This window comes from Cetorhinus maximus, chromosome 1 (genome assembly GCF_964194155.1).
Source record: "Cetorhinus maximus chromosome 1, sCetMax3.hap1.1, whole genome shotgun sequence".
Taxonomy (NCBI): domain Eukaryota; kingdom Metazoa; phylum Chordata; class Chondrichthyes; order Lamniformes; family Cetorhinidae; genus Cetorhinus; species Cetorhinus maximus.
The window spans coordinates 155,959,342-155,973,042 of NC_135879.1; positions in this window are offsets into that span (position 1 = coordinate 155,959,342).

The window sequence follows — 13,701 nt, forward strand, 5'->3', positions numbered from 1 at the left end:
AGCCATGCATTCATCTCTCAAATCTTATTTGCCCTATGCCAATTTCTGTGTGGCTCAGGTAATAATCCAGAGATGATTACCTTTGAGGTTCTACTCCTTAATTTGGTGCCTAGCTCCTCATACTGCCTATGAAGATCCTTCTTCCTCATCCTGCCTATGTCGTTGGTACCTACATGAAACACGGCAACTGGATCCTCCCACTTTAAGTTCCTCTCCAGCCCTGAGCAAATGCCCTGAACTCTGGCTCCTGGCAGGCAACACAGCTGTCTGGACTCTCGCTCTTTGATACAAAGAACAGTGTCAATCCCTCTCCCCATACTGTCCCCTACTACTACTGCATCCGTTTTTGCTCCCCCATTTGAATGGCTTCCTGTACCACGGTCAGTCAACTCATCCACCCTGCAACCCCCACTCCCATCCAAACAAGCTGAGAGAACCTCAAACCTGTTGGACAATTTCAGAGGCTGGAAACCCTGCACTCCTGGCCTCTGTGTCTCTTTATTCGCCTCACTTGCAGTCACAGTTCCCTTTCCCTGGCCACCTTCCAAATAAGATCATAAAACCATAAGATGTAGGAGCAGAAGTAGGCCATTTGGCCCATCATATCTGCTCTACCATTCAATGAGATCATGGCTGATCTGATAATCCTCAATTCCACTTTCCTGCCTTTTCCCCATAGCCCTTGATCCCCTTACTGATTAAAAATCTGTCCACCTCAGCCTTGAATATACTTAACGATCCAACCTCTACAGCCCTCTGTGATAAAGAATTCCACAGATTGACCAACCTCTGAGAGAAGAAATTCCTCCTCATCTCTGTTTTAAATGGATTACTCTGAGATTATGCCCTCTGCTCCTAGACTCTCCCACAAGGGGAAACAACCTCTCATTATTTAACCTGTCAAGCCCCCTAAGAATCTTATGTTTCAATAAGGTCGCCTCTCATTCTTCTAAACTCCAATGAGTACAGGCCCACCTACTCAACCTCTCCTCATAAGAAAATCCCTCCATTCCTGGAATCAACCTAGTGAACCTTCTCTGGACTGCCTCCAATGCCAGTATATCTTTCTTTAGATAAGGGGACCAAAACTGTTCACAGTATTCTAGGTGTGGTCTAACTCGTGCCTTGTATAGTTTTAGCAAGATTTCCCTATTTTTATACTCCATTCCCTTTGAAATAAAGGCCAGCATTCCAATTGCCTTCCCTCTTACCTGTTGAACTTGTACATTAGCTTTTTGGGATTCATGCACAAGGGCTCCCAAATCCCTCTGTGCTACAGATTTCTGCAGTCTTTCTCCATTTAAATAATATTCAGCTCCTCTATTCCTCCTGCCAAAGTGCATAACCTCACATTTTCCCACATTATATTCCATCTGCCAGGTTTTTGCTCGCTCACTTAACCTCTGCAGATTCCTTGTGTCATCCTCACCACTTGCCTTCCTACCAATTTTTGTGTCATCTGCAAACTTGGCGATAGAACATTCACTTCCCTCCTCTAAGTAATTAATATGTGCACGAAAGAACACAAAAATATCCCTGAGGTACAGAAGAAAGTTTTTAAAAAAAATTTAAGGACATGTCCCCTCATGTGAAACTGTCCATTAATTTTATTAAAAATGTTTCAAACACTTTAAAAACGTTCATGAAACCTCATCCTGCCTGTGGATGAGGTTCCATGAAAAATACGAAAGCCGGCTGGGCTCTTCACCTGCCCGCCAACCTTAAGGTTGGACAGGCAGCTCAGCTAATTGCTTTATTGGCTTTTTAAATGGCTTTAATAGGCCTTTGACAGTTCAGCGGGCACGTAGCTGACTTGGCTGCACACCTGCCGAACTGAAAATCTAAATGACGTGCGGTGACATCGGGATGCATGCCCGACCTCACCGCGTGTCATTTTACGCCTTGGCGAGCGGGCCCTGCCCCTGCTCGCCGAGCCAAAGGTTCTGCCCCCTGTCTTCTATTAGTTAGCCAATCCTCTATCCATGCTAATATACTACCCCCAACACCATGGGCTCTTATCTTATTAAGTAGCCTAATGTGCAGTATCTTATCGAGCGCCTTTTGGAAATCCAAATATATTACATCTACTGGTCCCCCTTTATCTTTCCTTGTTGTCCTCCTCAAAGAATCCTAATAAATTTGTTAGGCATGATTTCCCCTTCATGAAGTCATGCTAACTCTGCTTGATTAGATTATGTATTTCTAAATGGTCTGCTATTACATCCTTTATAATAGAGTCCAACATTTTCCCAATGTCAGATATTAAGCTAATTGGCCTGTAGTTACTTCTTTTTTGTCTCCCTCCCTTTTTGAATAAGAGTGTTACATTGGTCATTCTCTAATCCTCTGGGCCTTTTCCAGAATCTAAGGATTGTTGGAAGATTACTACCAGTGCATCCATTATCTCTGTAGCTGCTTCCTTTAATATCCTAGGATGCAACCCATCAGGTCCATGGGTCTTATCGACCTTTAGCCCCATTAGTTTCCCTAGTACTTTTTCTCTAATGATAGTTATTGTATTTATTTCCTCCCCCCTTTTGCCCCCTTGATTATTTAGTATTTTTGGAATGCTATGAATATCTTCCACCATGAAGACTGAAGCAAAATATTTATTCAACTCCTTTGCCATTTCCTGGTTCCCCATTATTATTTCCCCAGCCTCATTCTCTAAGGGGCCTATGTTCACTTTGGCCTCTCTCTTCCTTTTTATACATTTAAAGAAGCTCTTACTGTCCATTTTTATATTACTTGCTAGTTTACCCTCAAAGTTTATTTTCTCCCTCTTTATTTTTTTTTGTCATCTTACGTTGGTTTTTTAATACTTTCCCAATCCTTTGGCTTTCCACGAATCTTTGCCACATTGTATGTTTGTTTCTTTCAATTTGATACTGTTCTTAACTTCCTTGCTTAACCATGGTTGGTTTATCCCCTTCCTTGAATCCCTCTTCCTCACTGGGATATATCTTTGTTGAGAGTCGTGAACTATTTTCTTAAACGTCTGCCATTGTTCATCAACCGCCTTTTCTGCGAAACTCCTTTCCCAGTCCACTTCAGCCAACTCTGCCCTCATTCCTTTGTAATTACCCTTATTTAAGTTTAGCACAGTTGTTTCCGACCCAAGTTTCTTACTCTCAAACTGAATGATAAATTCTACCATGTTATGGTTACTGTCTCCTAGGGGATCCTTTACTCTGAGATCATTTATTCAACCTGCCTCATTACACATTACGAGATTCAAAATAACTTGATCTCTGGTTGGATCACAACATATTGTTCTAAGGAACTGTCCTGAATACACTCTATGAATTATCGCTTGTGTCTACCTCTGCCAATTTAATTTTCCAAATCTACTTGAAGATTAAAGTCACCCATGATTAATACGCCTTTTTCACATGCCCTTATTATCTCCTGCTTTATTCTCTGTCCTATAGGGTAACCAGTCTTAGGGGGCCGATAGACTACTTTTCTTCCCCTTCTTATTTCGTACCTTCACCCATATGGATACTACATCTTCTGATCCAAGATTCTTTCTTGCTATCGTACTTAACCCATCTCACACTATCAAAGCTACCCCACCATTCTTTCCTTCCTGGTTGCCATTTCGAAAAGTCACATTCCCTTGAATATTTAGTTCCCAGCTTTGATCTTCTTGTAACCACATCCCCATAATGGCAAAAAGATCTTACCCATTAACTTCTATTTATGCCGTTCATTTATTTATTTTGTTCTGAGTAGTACATGCATTTAAGTAAAAGGCCATTAATTTTGCCTTTTTACTATTGTTTCCCCCTTTGACCCTATTTGCTGCTGCTTTTTTTACATTTGTACACTCTGTCCCTTCCTGTCACACTCTGCATATCATTACCTAAATAGCTGCCCTGCAAGGCTGCTGTCCTTTTGCTTTGTTAGCCTATGTACCCTCTTTCCAGAACCCTCCCCACCCCCCATTTAGTTTAAAGCCCTCTCTACAGCCCTAATTATTCGGTTCATCATGACACTGGTTGTAGCATGGCTCAAGTGGAGCCCATCCCATTGGAAATGCTCCCTTTTACTCCAGTACTGGTGCTGAATCAGAATCAGAAGACTCTATCGTAATGACTGTGATTGCATCCTGGTACAAAGCACCCAGATAACTCTCCCCCATCCTGATGTGGCACAGTGTCTGCAGCTCAGCCTCCAGGTCAATAACTCTGAGCTGAAGCTCCTCAAAGTGCTGATACTTACAGCAGGCATGTTTGCCCTGGATCACACTGGCATCCAGGAGCTCCCACATGCTGCAGCCATGACACATCATCTGTCTTGACATCTTTGTGTGATTTAATTAATTACTTAATTATTTTATTCAATTATTTATTTTCTTTTATGTATTTGCTACATCTTACCACAAATTCCTATACTATTTTGAATCTTGGGAATAGAATCGACTTATCCATTTACCAGATATTTACCAAACAGCTAGCTTCTTCCATGTAGTAGAGAAAAAAACAATTCCTGCAGGGCGAAAAAATTAGAAAAATAACAAAGGAGGGGAAATACCTCCCTCCCATCCTCACTGAACTCCCTCAACTCACCAAACTCTCACACTCAGTTGAAGGCACATTCAGTGCTGGTCACACTGAGAATGTCTGAATTTATATGTTCTGAAACAGGTACAGAACAAACCAGTTTGAGCTAGTTTCCTTAATTAACTATCTCAGCTGCTACCAATTGATAGCTTTTATCTCCCTACTTAGGCCCTTGGATGAGACTTAGAATTTAAACAGCATTTGCAGTTAAATGTTAAATCTATACAATATTAGATTTTCAGATAGAGTTAAGATTCCTTCAACTCACCAATACTCTCTCACTCTGTTGAGGTATTGCTGGTCACACTGAGGATGTCTCAATTTAGTTGTTCTGAAACCACCAATGAGAACAGAACGTTACTTTGTTCTCTATCTGCCCTGTTTCCACCAGGAATGAGGCCTCAAAACAGCTCCTCTCTCCCTCATGCCTTCGAAAAATTTGATAACATGAGATTTTTATTGTCAATCAAAAAGCATGGAGCTCAAAGTGTAGCTATCCAACCAGTGCAATGCAATGGAATAAAAATTATGAGCATAAGGGCTGTGAGAATTGAACAGTTAACAAAATAATGTAAAATTACATAACGAGTGGAACAAATCCTTGATCAGAGAGACAATAGAACCATATGAAGCTCGTGAGTTGTTTGAAAAAAAAACTAGAGGGTGAATTAGAGCAGATAGTACATTTAAAGAGAATTTGTTAGCCATGATCATAACCTTGACTGAAACACATATGACACTGAATTTTCATGGAGGATGAGAATCCATGGAGGGGTGAAAATGGGTGCTGGATCCCAACTCTGGGACTCCCAAGCTGATTCTTGGCATTCCTGATTTTCAGGAGTGCCTTTTAAGGTTACGGGTTTGAGTCACGAGCCTACACCCTGAACTTCTGACTTGGCCAGCTCCATTGTGGCGATAGGTATTTACTAGTCCTCCGCAATTTTCATGGGGTTAGGCCAGCTTTTCAAACAGTAGTGGTTCACGGAACCTCAGGGGTGTCACTAGCCATAGTCTGGATGAGGGAACCTTTTGGAAGGTAAATTCAAAAGGCCTTCCTCATGCCTCCCAGGCCAAGTTATGCCCCATCATGCTTCCCCATGCCATGGTAAGCCCTCCCCCTTCCCCTCTGGCCCTTCATGCCCCGCATACCAAGCAATGGCACTTATTCTGCATAATTGGCTGAAAGCCCAGGCATCCATTGGGGTATTGAAACATCTGAGCCCCAGGGAAAATATTGCTTGAGTTTTGGCTCCCTGACCTTTTCTGTCAATTTTATGACATCTATTTACACAAGATACAGAGGTTTCACATGCATTGAGTTTCAGCTAATGATCATTTAAAGGGTATGGATGATCAACACTTCTATTGGCTTGTAGGAAAAAAGAGTTTTTTTTTCAGAAAGTGGAATGTTATCAATGAATGACTGTTTTAAAAGTTTTTTTGCACATCCTATTGCCATAATAGAGTTCATTGGTTCTATTTGGTGGGCAAATGGGCATGGAAGTGCCATAGCTTGGCATGGGAAGCATGAGGGGCCATAGAAGGGTGAATGGGGGGCATAGCTTGGCATAGGGAGCATGAGGAGCCATAAAAGGGAGAATGGGGTCATACCATGGCATGGGGGCATGAAGAGCCTTAGGGGATAGGTGGGGGGCATGGATGGGGCATGGGGAGTGTGTGGGGGTGAGGATATGTGAGAGGTGAGGGCTCGAGGGCCTTACTTTTTTCATTATAACTGGGACAAAGTCCTAACGCATTGAGGCAGGCCTTTTCAACAGCCTAACCTGGCACCTGGCAGCCCCTGTGGCTGCCTCCCAACTGTTTCCTGGGCCTAGCAGCCCCTGTGGCTGCCTCCCAACTGTTTCCTGGGTCGGCTGGCCCAATTGCAGCTCACATCCACCCCCCTAACAATTAAAATCTTGTCTTTCTTAGCACTTTATCCCAAGGTGGGCAGCCGAGCCGGAGATTTTCCCAACTTCGACTACCCGCCTCAAGGATGAAAATCCAGTGCGGTGTTAATTGTTTCTAAGTGCACTTTATCAGATTACTAAGGTGCTCAAGAGCACAATTTGAGTGATGTGTAAAACAGATAATCAGATACCAGTGAAATAGAAAACTAAATGCTCTACTGTCTATTGTAGATTAGGTAATAAGCGTTTTCAAGTTGGCAGATAATTTGAAATTAACAGCAGCATCCATCATTTTTGATGTCGATGTAGTACAATAAGATGATAGGTAAAGATCACTTCAAATAAAGCTATTATCTCTCATTGGCTGTTTGGTTAAAATAAATTCATCAGGAAGCAACTATTAAACAGAAAATGTGCTTTAGTTAAGTTGGTTTGAATTGTTAAAATTGGCACTTGCGGCCTATAAGGAAAAGATGTATGGATACATTATTTCTTTTTAACATATGAAAAATCAGATTAAGCACCTATTAATAATTCCACTGGTTGTGTTGATAATGATATAGTGGATCATAAAACATGTTAAGGTGTTAGCTCCATCTTGGTAGTGAAACTCTTGTTCCTGAATCTAAAAGGGCATGGGCTCATCACTCACTCCAGAGATTTGACTACACAAGCCATGCAGGTACTTCTGCACAGGACTGGGGAAGTGTTGCACTCTTAAGAGGTGATGTATTTTGGAAGAGAATTTAACTAGGGCTTGTCTATCTTATCAGGTGGAGGTAAACAAAGCAGAGCAGCAATTGGTGTTCTGGCCAATATTTAGCCCTCAACCAATGCTACCAAAAATAAATTACCTGGCCATTTGTCTCATTGCTGTTTGTGAGAACCTGCTTTCCACAAATGGGCAGGCACATTTGCCTGAATTACAATAGTGACTACACTTCAAAAGTACTTCATTGGCTACAAAATGCTTTACAACATCTTGAGGTAATGAAAAGTGCCATATAAATAGAAGCTCATTCTTTCTTTATAATAAATTTGTAGAGGTTAACTTCAAGTGTGCTGATTTTGTCCGAAACTGTTATTAAATGATTTGATAACAAGAACCATCCGATGGTGAAATCAGTCAGTAACAGCTGAGATGAGGACTGTCATTTGTTGGTTAGGTTTCTAGGTTAAATGGGTAAAGAAATTGGAATGTTCCTGTCTCAGAAGAGGACTATTTTTTAATATAAATTATGTTGGTGCCTCTGGACAGATAGATCATGAAATTCTGTACATTTTAAAAATTCTTTCATTTGATGTGGGCGTCGCTGGCTAGGCCAGCATTTATTGCCCATTCTAATTGCCCTTGAGAAGATGGTGGGGAACCATCTTCTTGAACCGCTGCAGTCAATGTGGTGCAGGTACACCCACAGTGCTGTTAGGGAGGGAACTCCAGGATTTTGATCTAGCCACAGTGAAAGAATGTCCAGGTGGTGGTGTTCCCATGCATCTACTGCCTTTATCCTTCTAGGTGGTAGAGGTCGTGGGTTTGGAAGATGCTGCCTAAGGAACTTTGGTGAGTTGCTGCAGTGCATCATAAATTGATGGTACACACTGCTGCCATTGTGCGCCGGTGATGGAAAGAGTGAATGTTGAAGGTGAAGGATGTAGTACCAGTCAAATGGGCTGCTTTGTCCTGGATGGTGTTGAGCTTCTTGAGGGTTGTTGGAGCTGCACTCATTCAGGCAAGTGAAGAGTATTCCATCATACTCCTGACTTGTGCCTTGTAGATGGTGGACAGGCTTTGGGGAGTCAGAAGGTGAGTTACTCGTCATGGAATTCCCAGTCTCTGACCTGCTTTTGTAGCCACAGTATTAGATGGCTGGTCCAGTTGAGTTTCTGGTCAATGGTAGCCACCAGAATGTTGATAGTGTAGGATTCAGTGATGGTAAGAGGAGTGAATGTCAAGAGGAGATGGTTGAATTCTCGCTTGTTGGAGATTGTTATTGTCTGGCACTTGTGAATGTAACTTGCCACTTATGAGCTCAAGCCTGGGTGTTGACCAGTCTTGCTGCACATGGACATGAACTGTTTCACTATCTGAGGAATTGCGAATGCTGCTGAATATTTTGCAGTCATCAGCGAACATCCCCACTTCTGACTTTGTGATGGAGGGAAATTTCATTGATGAAGCAACTGAAGGTGGCTGGGCCTAGGACACTACCCTGAGGAACTCCTGCAGTGATGTTCTGGAACTGAGATGATTGACCTCCAACAACCACAACCACCTTCCTTTGTGCTAGGTATGACTCCAACCAGCAAAGAGCTTTCCCCCTGATTCCCATTGACTCCGGTTTTCTAGAGCTCCTTAATGCCACACTCGGTCAAATGCGGCCTTGATGTCAAGGACAGTCATTCTCACCTCATCTCTAGTATTCAGTTCTTTTGTCCACATTTGGATTGAGTCTGTAATGAGGTCAGGAGCTGAGTAGCCCTGATGAAACCCAAACTGTGTGTCACTGAGCAGGTTATTGCTGAGTAAGTGCTGCTTGATAGCACTGTTTTTTGTGTACAGGACATACATGGGCAGTTTCCCACATTGCCAAGTAAATGCCAGTGTCATCGCTGTACTGGGAACAGCTTGGCTAGGGGTGTGGCCTGTTCTCAAGCACAAGTCTTCAGTACTATTGTCAGGACCCATAGCCTTTGTAGCATCCTCCACATGACTTGAGTCATGTGAAAGTGAATGGTGAGTTTGAGTTGGAACAGGGGATGGGGAAATCTGAGGATAAAAGCAAATGTAGGAGTGACATTGTTTCAAGAGTCTGAAGTTTCAACCGATGGAGCAATTGCAAGTCTGAATGGCGAACTCAAACGTAATATCACTTCATTTCCCCTCTGACTTTCATCAGCTCTAATAGGAGAGGCTATAATAATGAGCACTGCAATGGGAGGTGGCTGAGTGGTGGCGGCTGGGATGGAGGTGGGGGTGAAGGTGAGGGGAGAAATACTATCAGAAACACCTTTGCCTATGGAATTGCATTGAAACAGAATGGCATTGAAAGTCTCCAGTATGGATTACTCTGCTCTCTTGATGGAAAGAGAAGTGATGGGAAGCAATAGGATTGGATCTAAAGAACAGCATATATAAAACCAGATATGAATATTGCCAATTAATGGAGTTTTATCTAACAGGAGTATTCTTTTCCAGAGAGTGCTTCAGAAGCCAATGTGATTCTCGCTGTCACTACTAATGGGCTTTCCCTCATGGGGACAAGCTGATAAATTGGATTTCAAGCACAGGGAGTCACAATTTATTACATTCAATTGCACTTGCAACATCTGGGTTTGTTATTAAACAGTGGGTATATTTGTGACATGCAGAGAATTGAAACTTTATAGTACTTGAATACATTTTTTTTAAACTGTGAAAGTGAGCTAAGTGCATTGTCTCACAGTACAATTACAGTGATCGTTTACTTTGTATCAAATGAATGCATTTATAAGTTGCTGCCCATCTGGTTCCACAACAGTTGAAATAATTTAAACTGTCAGAACAGCTGCTATTTCCAAGATTTAAGCTTTTATTCTCATTGAAGTGGAGTTTGTTTCAAACGAAACAGAAAAAGTAATTCCTGGAGGGTTTTTTACAGAGAGATATTTGATGAATGCTTGATAACCAACAATGTTAGGGCTTTAATGATACGTCGATCTTTAATTGATGTAATATTGTGCGCTTCTATTCACAGTTATGGTATATATATGCTTGACAATGACCTGCACTTGTGTTAACCTGTGCCATGTTTACATGATCAGCACTTTGATGCTCAGCTTCACAATTAAGTATTGATTAAATAGTCGTTTGGTAATACAGAAATTGAGTATTGCCGAAAAAGAGACATGACACGTCTCTTTTCTCAGCAATACTCAAGTATTGATCATTGGTGACTTCAATGATCAGGTTGAAGAGTCTATGCCATAAATCACTGATTTACCAAAAATGAAAGTAATTTTATTCATTCATTTTGTGAACATTGACGTGAAGGATACTAGGGAATCAAATAGTTACCTAGCAGAGGAGCCAATATTAACCACAAGCAGTGCCAGCTAAAACAAAAGCACCAATACTCCAATAATAGGAAACATAAGGGATGAATTTCCTCTGACCTTTTCCCACTTTGCTGGATACATGGCAGACTCTCTGTTGACATGCAGAGTTTTTGCCTTACGCCTGCCAAAGTTCTGATGGTGGAGCAAGAAAAGCTCTAGAAAATTCACTCTCATGGTGTTCAGCCTTCCCAATGAACAGTAAAACAAAAGCAAAATACTGTGGACACTGGAACTCTGAAATAAAAACAGAAAATGCTGGAACAATTCAGCAGGTCTGGTAGCATCTGTGGAAAGAGAAACAGGGCTAACATTTTGAGTCCATATAAATTTTCTTCAGGTCTGAAAAGAGGTAGAAATATGATGGATTTTGTGTTGGGCTTCACTTGGCTAAGGAAGAAGGAAGATATGTCAGAAGCACGTCTGACATTTCCTCCCTCTTCTTTAGCCGAGGTTCCCTTCCCACTGTGGTTGACAGGGCCCTCAACCATGTTCAACTTACCTCCTGTACCTCTGCCCTCACCGCTTGCCCTCCCTCCCAGAACCTGATAAGGTTCCCCTGTCCTCAATTTTCACCCCACCAGCTTCCGCATTCAAAGGATCATCCTCCGTCATTTTCACCAAATTCAGCGTGATGCCACCACCAAACACATCTTCCCCTCACCTCCCCTGTCAGAATTTCATAGGGACCATTCCCTCCGTGACACCATGGTCTACTCCTCCATCACCCCCATGGCATCTCACCCCCTTCCCATGGCACCTTCCCATGCAATCTCAGAAGGTGTAACACCTGCCCCTTTACTTCCTCCCTCTTCACTGCCCAAGGTCCAAACACTCTTTTCAGGTGGAGCAACAAATCACTTGCATCTCCTTCAATTTAGTCTACTGTATTCACTGTTCTTAGTGCGGTCTCCTCTACAATGGGGGTACTAAATGCAGACTGGGTGACCGCTTTGTGGAACACCTTTGCTCAATTCGCAAACATGACCCCGATCTTCCTGTCACTTGCCATTTCAATTCATCATCCTGTTCTCATGCCCACATTTTTGCCCTTGGCCTGCTGCAATGTTCCAGTGAAGCCCAACGGAAACTGGAGGAACAGCACCTCACCTGTAAATTAGGCATTTTACAGCCTTCTGGACTTAAATTGTGCTGAATCTTCCGGTCGGTGTGTGGGGACGGGCCCAACAGGCCATGTGTAACATGAGGCGCGATGACGTCGGGCATGTGTCCCGACGTCATCGCGCGTCATTGCGCTATTTCATTCGGTGGGCGTACAGCTGAACTCGCGACGTCACCCCACGCCATTTCCATGTGGGGGCGCAGCTGACTCAGTTGTGCGCCCGCCGACTTGTCAACGGCCTATTGAACCATTAATAAAACAATTTAGGTAATTGACAGGGCTGCCCGTCCAACTTTAGGGTTGGTGAGCAGGCCGGAAGCCCTGACGGGCTTAAGAAAAAGCATGAAACTCATCCACGGGTTGGATGAGGTTTCATGAGGGTTTTAAAAAATTTAATGAAGGTTTTAGTAAAAGTGATGGACATGTCCCAACTCATGACACAGTGTCACATGTGGCGACATATCAGGGAAATTTTTTAAATATTTGTCCTAAAAGTTTTAATTCTGAGGGGATCTCCCTGAGGCAGCATTTAGTCTCAGGCAGATCTGTGCACTCTTTCGTGCACATGCGCGAAAGAGCGCACTCTTGGCTGAGGGAATCACCCCCCCCCAACCGCACAGGAAGCGCATAGCGCTTCCTGGTGGACGTCACGCTGGATGGGCCTTAATTGGCCTTAATCCTGGATCAGGGGCGTCGATCGGAGGTGTGCCTGCCCGCGTCCACTCCTGCACTTCCCCCCCAATGGGGGGATAATTTTTCCCAATGTGTCTTTAACATGGGAAAGAATCCCAAGGTGCTTCACAGGGGTATAACCAAACCAAAAAATGGACACTGAGCCAATAATAGTCCATTAGCATCTCGAGCCTGCTCTGAAATTCAATTAGATCATGGCTGATCTGCACCTCAAATCCATTGTCCTCAATACCCTTATCTGTCATTCTTACTCTTGAATGCTCCAATTGTCCCAGCACCTAAAACCTTTTGGGGAGGGGAGTTTCAAATGAATACTATCCTTTGCATAAAAATTCTCTTGATTTTGTTCCCAAATAGCCTGGCTCTAATTTTAAGATTATAAGCAGATTCAGGTGGAGTGACAAAAAGCTTGCACAAGACTGTGGGTTTTAAAGAAGGAGCTTACGAAGAGAGAGAATGGAGAAGCTGATGGGTTAGGAGTGAATTCCATGCTTGGATCTAGGTGGCTGAAGGCACAATTGTCAATAGTGAAGTGAATGAAGGAGGAACAAGTCTGGCAAGGGGAGCACAAGGCATCAGAGTCTAAGGGATGGAGCATTTGAGAGAGAGGGGATTGTAGGGCTGGAGAAGCTTACAGAGATTGGGAAGGGTGAGGTCAAGAAGTGATTTAAACACAAGGATAAGAATTTCAAACTTGTGCTATGTGAGAGCTTAGTAGCATTAAAGGGTGTAGTGCTGCTCACATGTCTCTGCTATGTCGCAATTACTCCATTTTTCATTTATCAACATAACTTCTCCTATAATGGCCATTCAAATCCAAGTGTGCTACAGGCTTAGGTCCCTGCACAAGCTTTTATTCAACATCTAACATGCTCAAGTGACTGCGAACAAATCACTTCCAGTGAACTCCCATTGAAAAATTGAACCAGTAATGATATGCACTGCTGGCCCAGAGCTGTTCATTGGGAAGAAAAACGGAAAATTCTGGAAAAACTCAGCAGGTCTGGCAGCATCTGTGGAGGGGGAAACAGAGTTAACCTTTCAAGTCTGTATGATTCTTCTTCAGAGTTGAAGGGAGGTAGCAATGTGATAGATTTTATACTATTGAAGGCAGTGGTTGTGGGGGTGGGGTGGGGGGGATGAGGAGGGTGTGGTGGACCAGGTGAAACAAAATAATAAGTCAGGGATAGGTGGGAACTGAGGAGAGATTTGACAAAGGTGTCATGGATACAAGACAAAGGGAGTGTTAATGGTAGTGTTAAAGACTAAAGAAGGTGCTAATGGTGACATAAAGGTAAGATAGCAGAATGTGTTA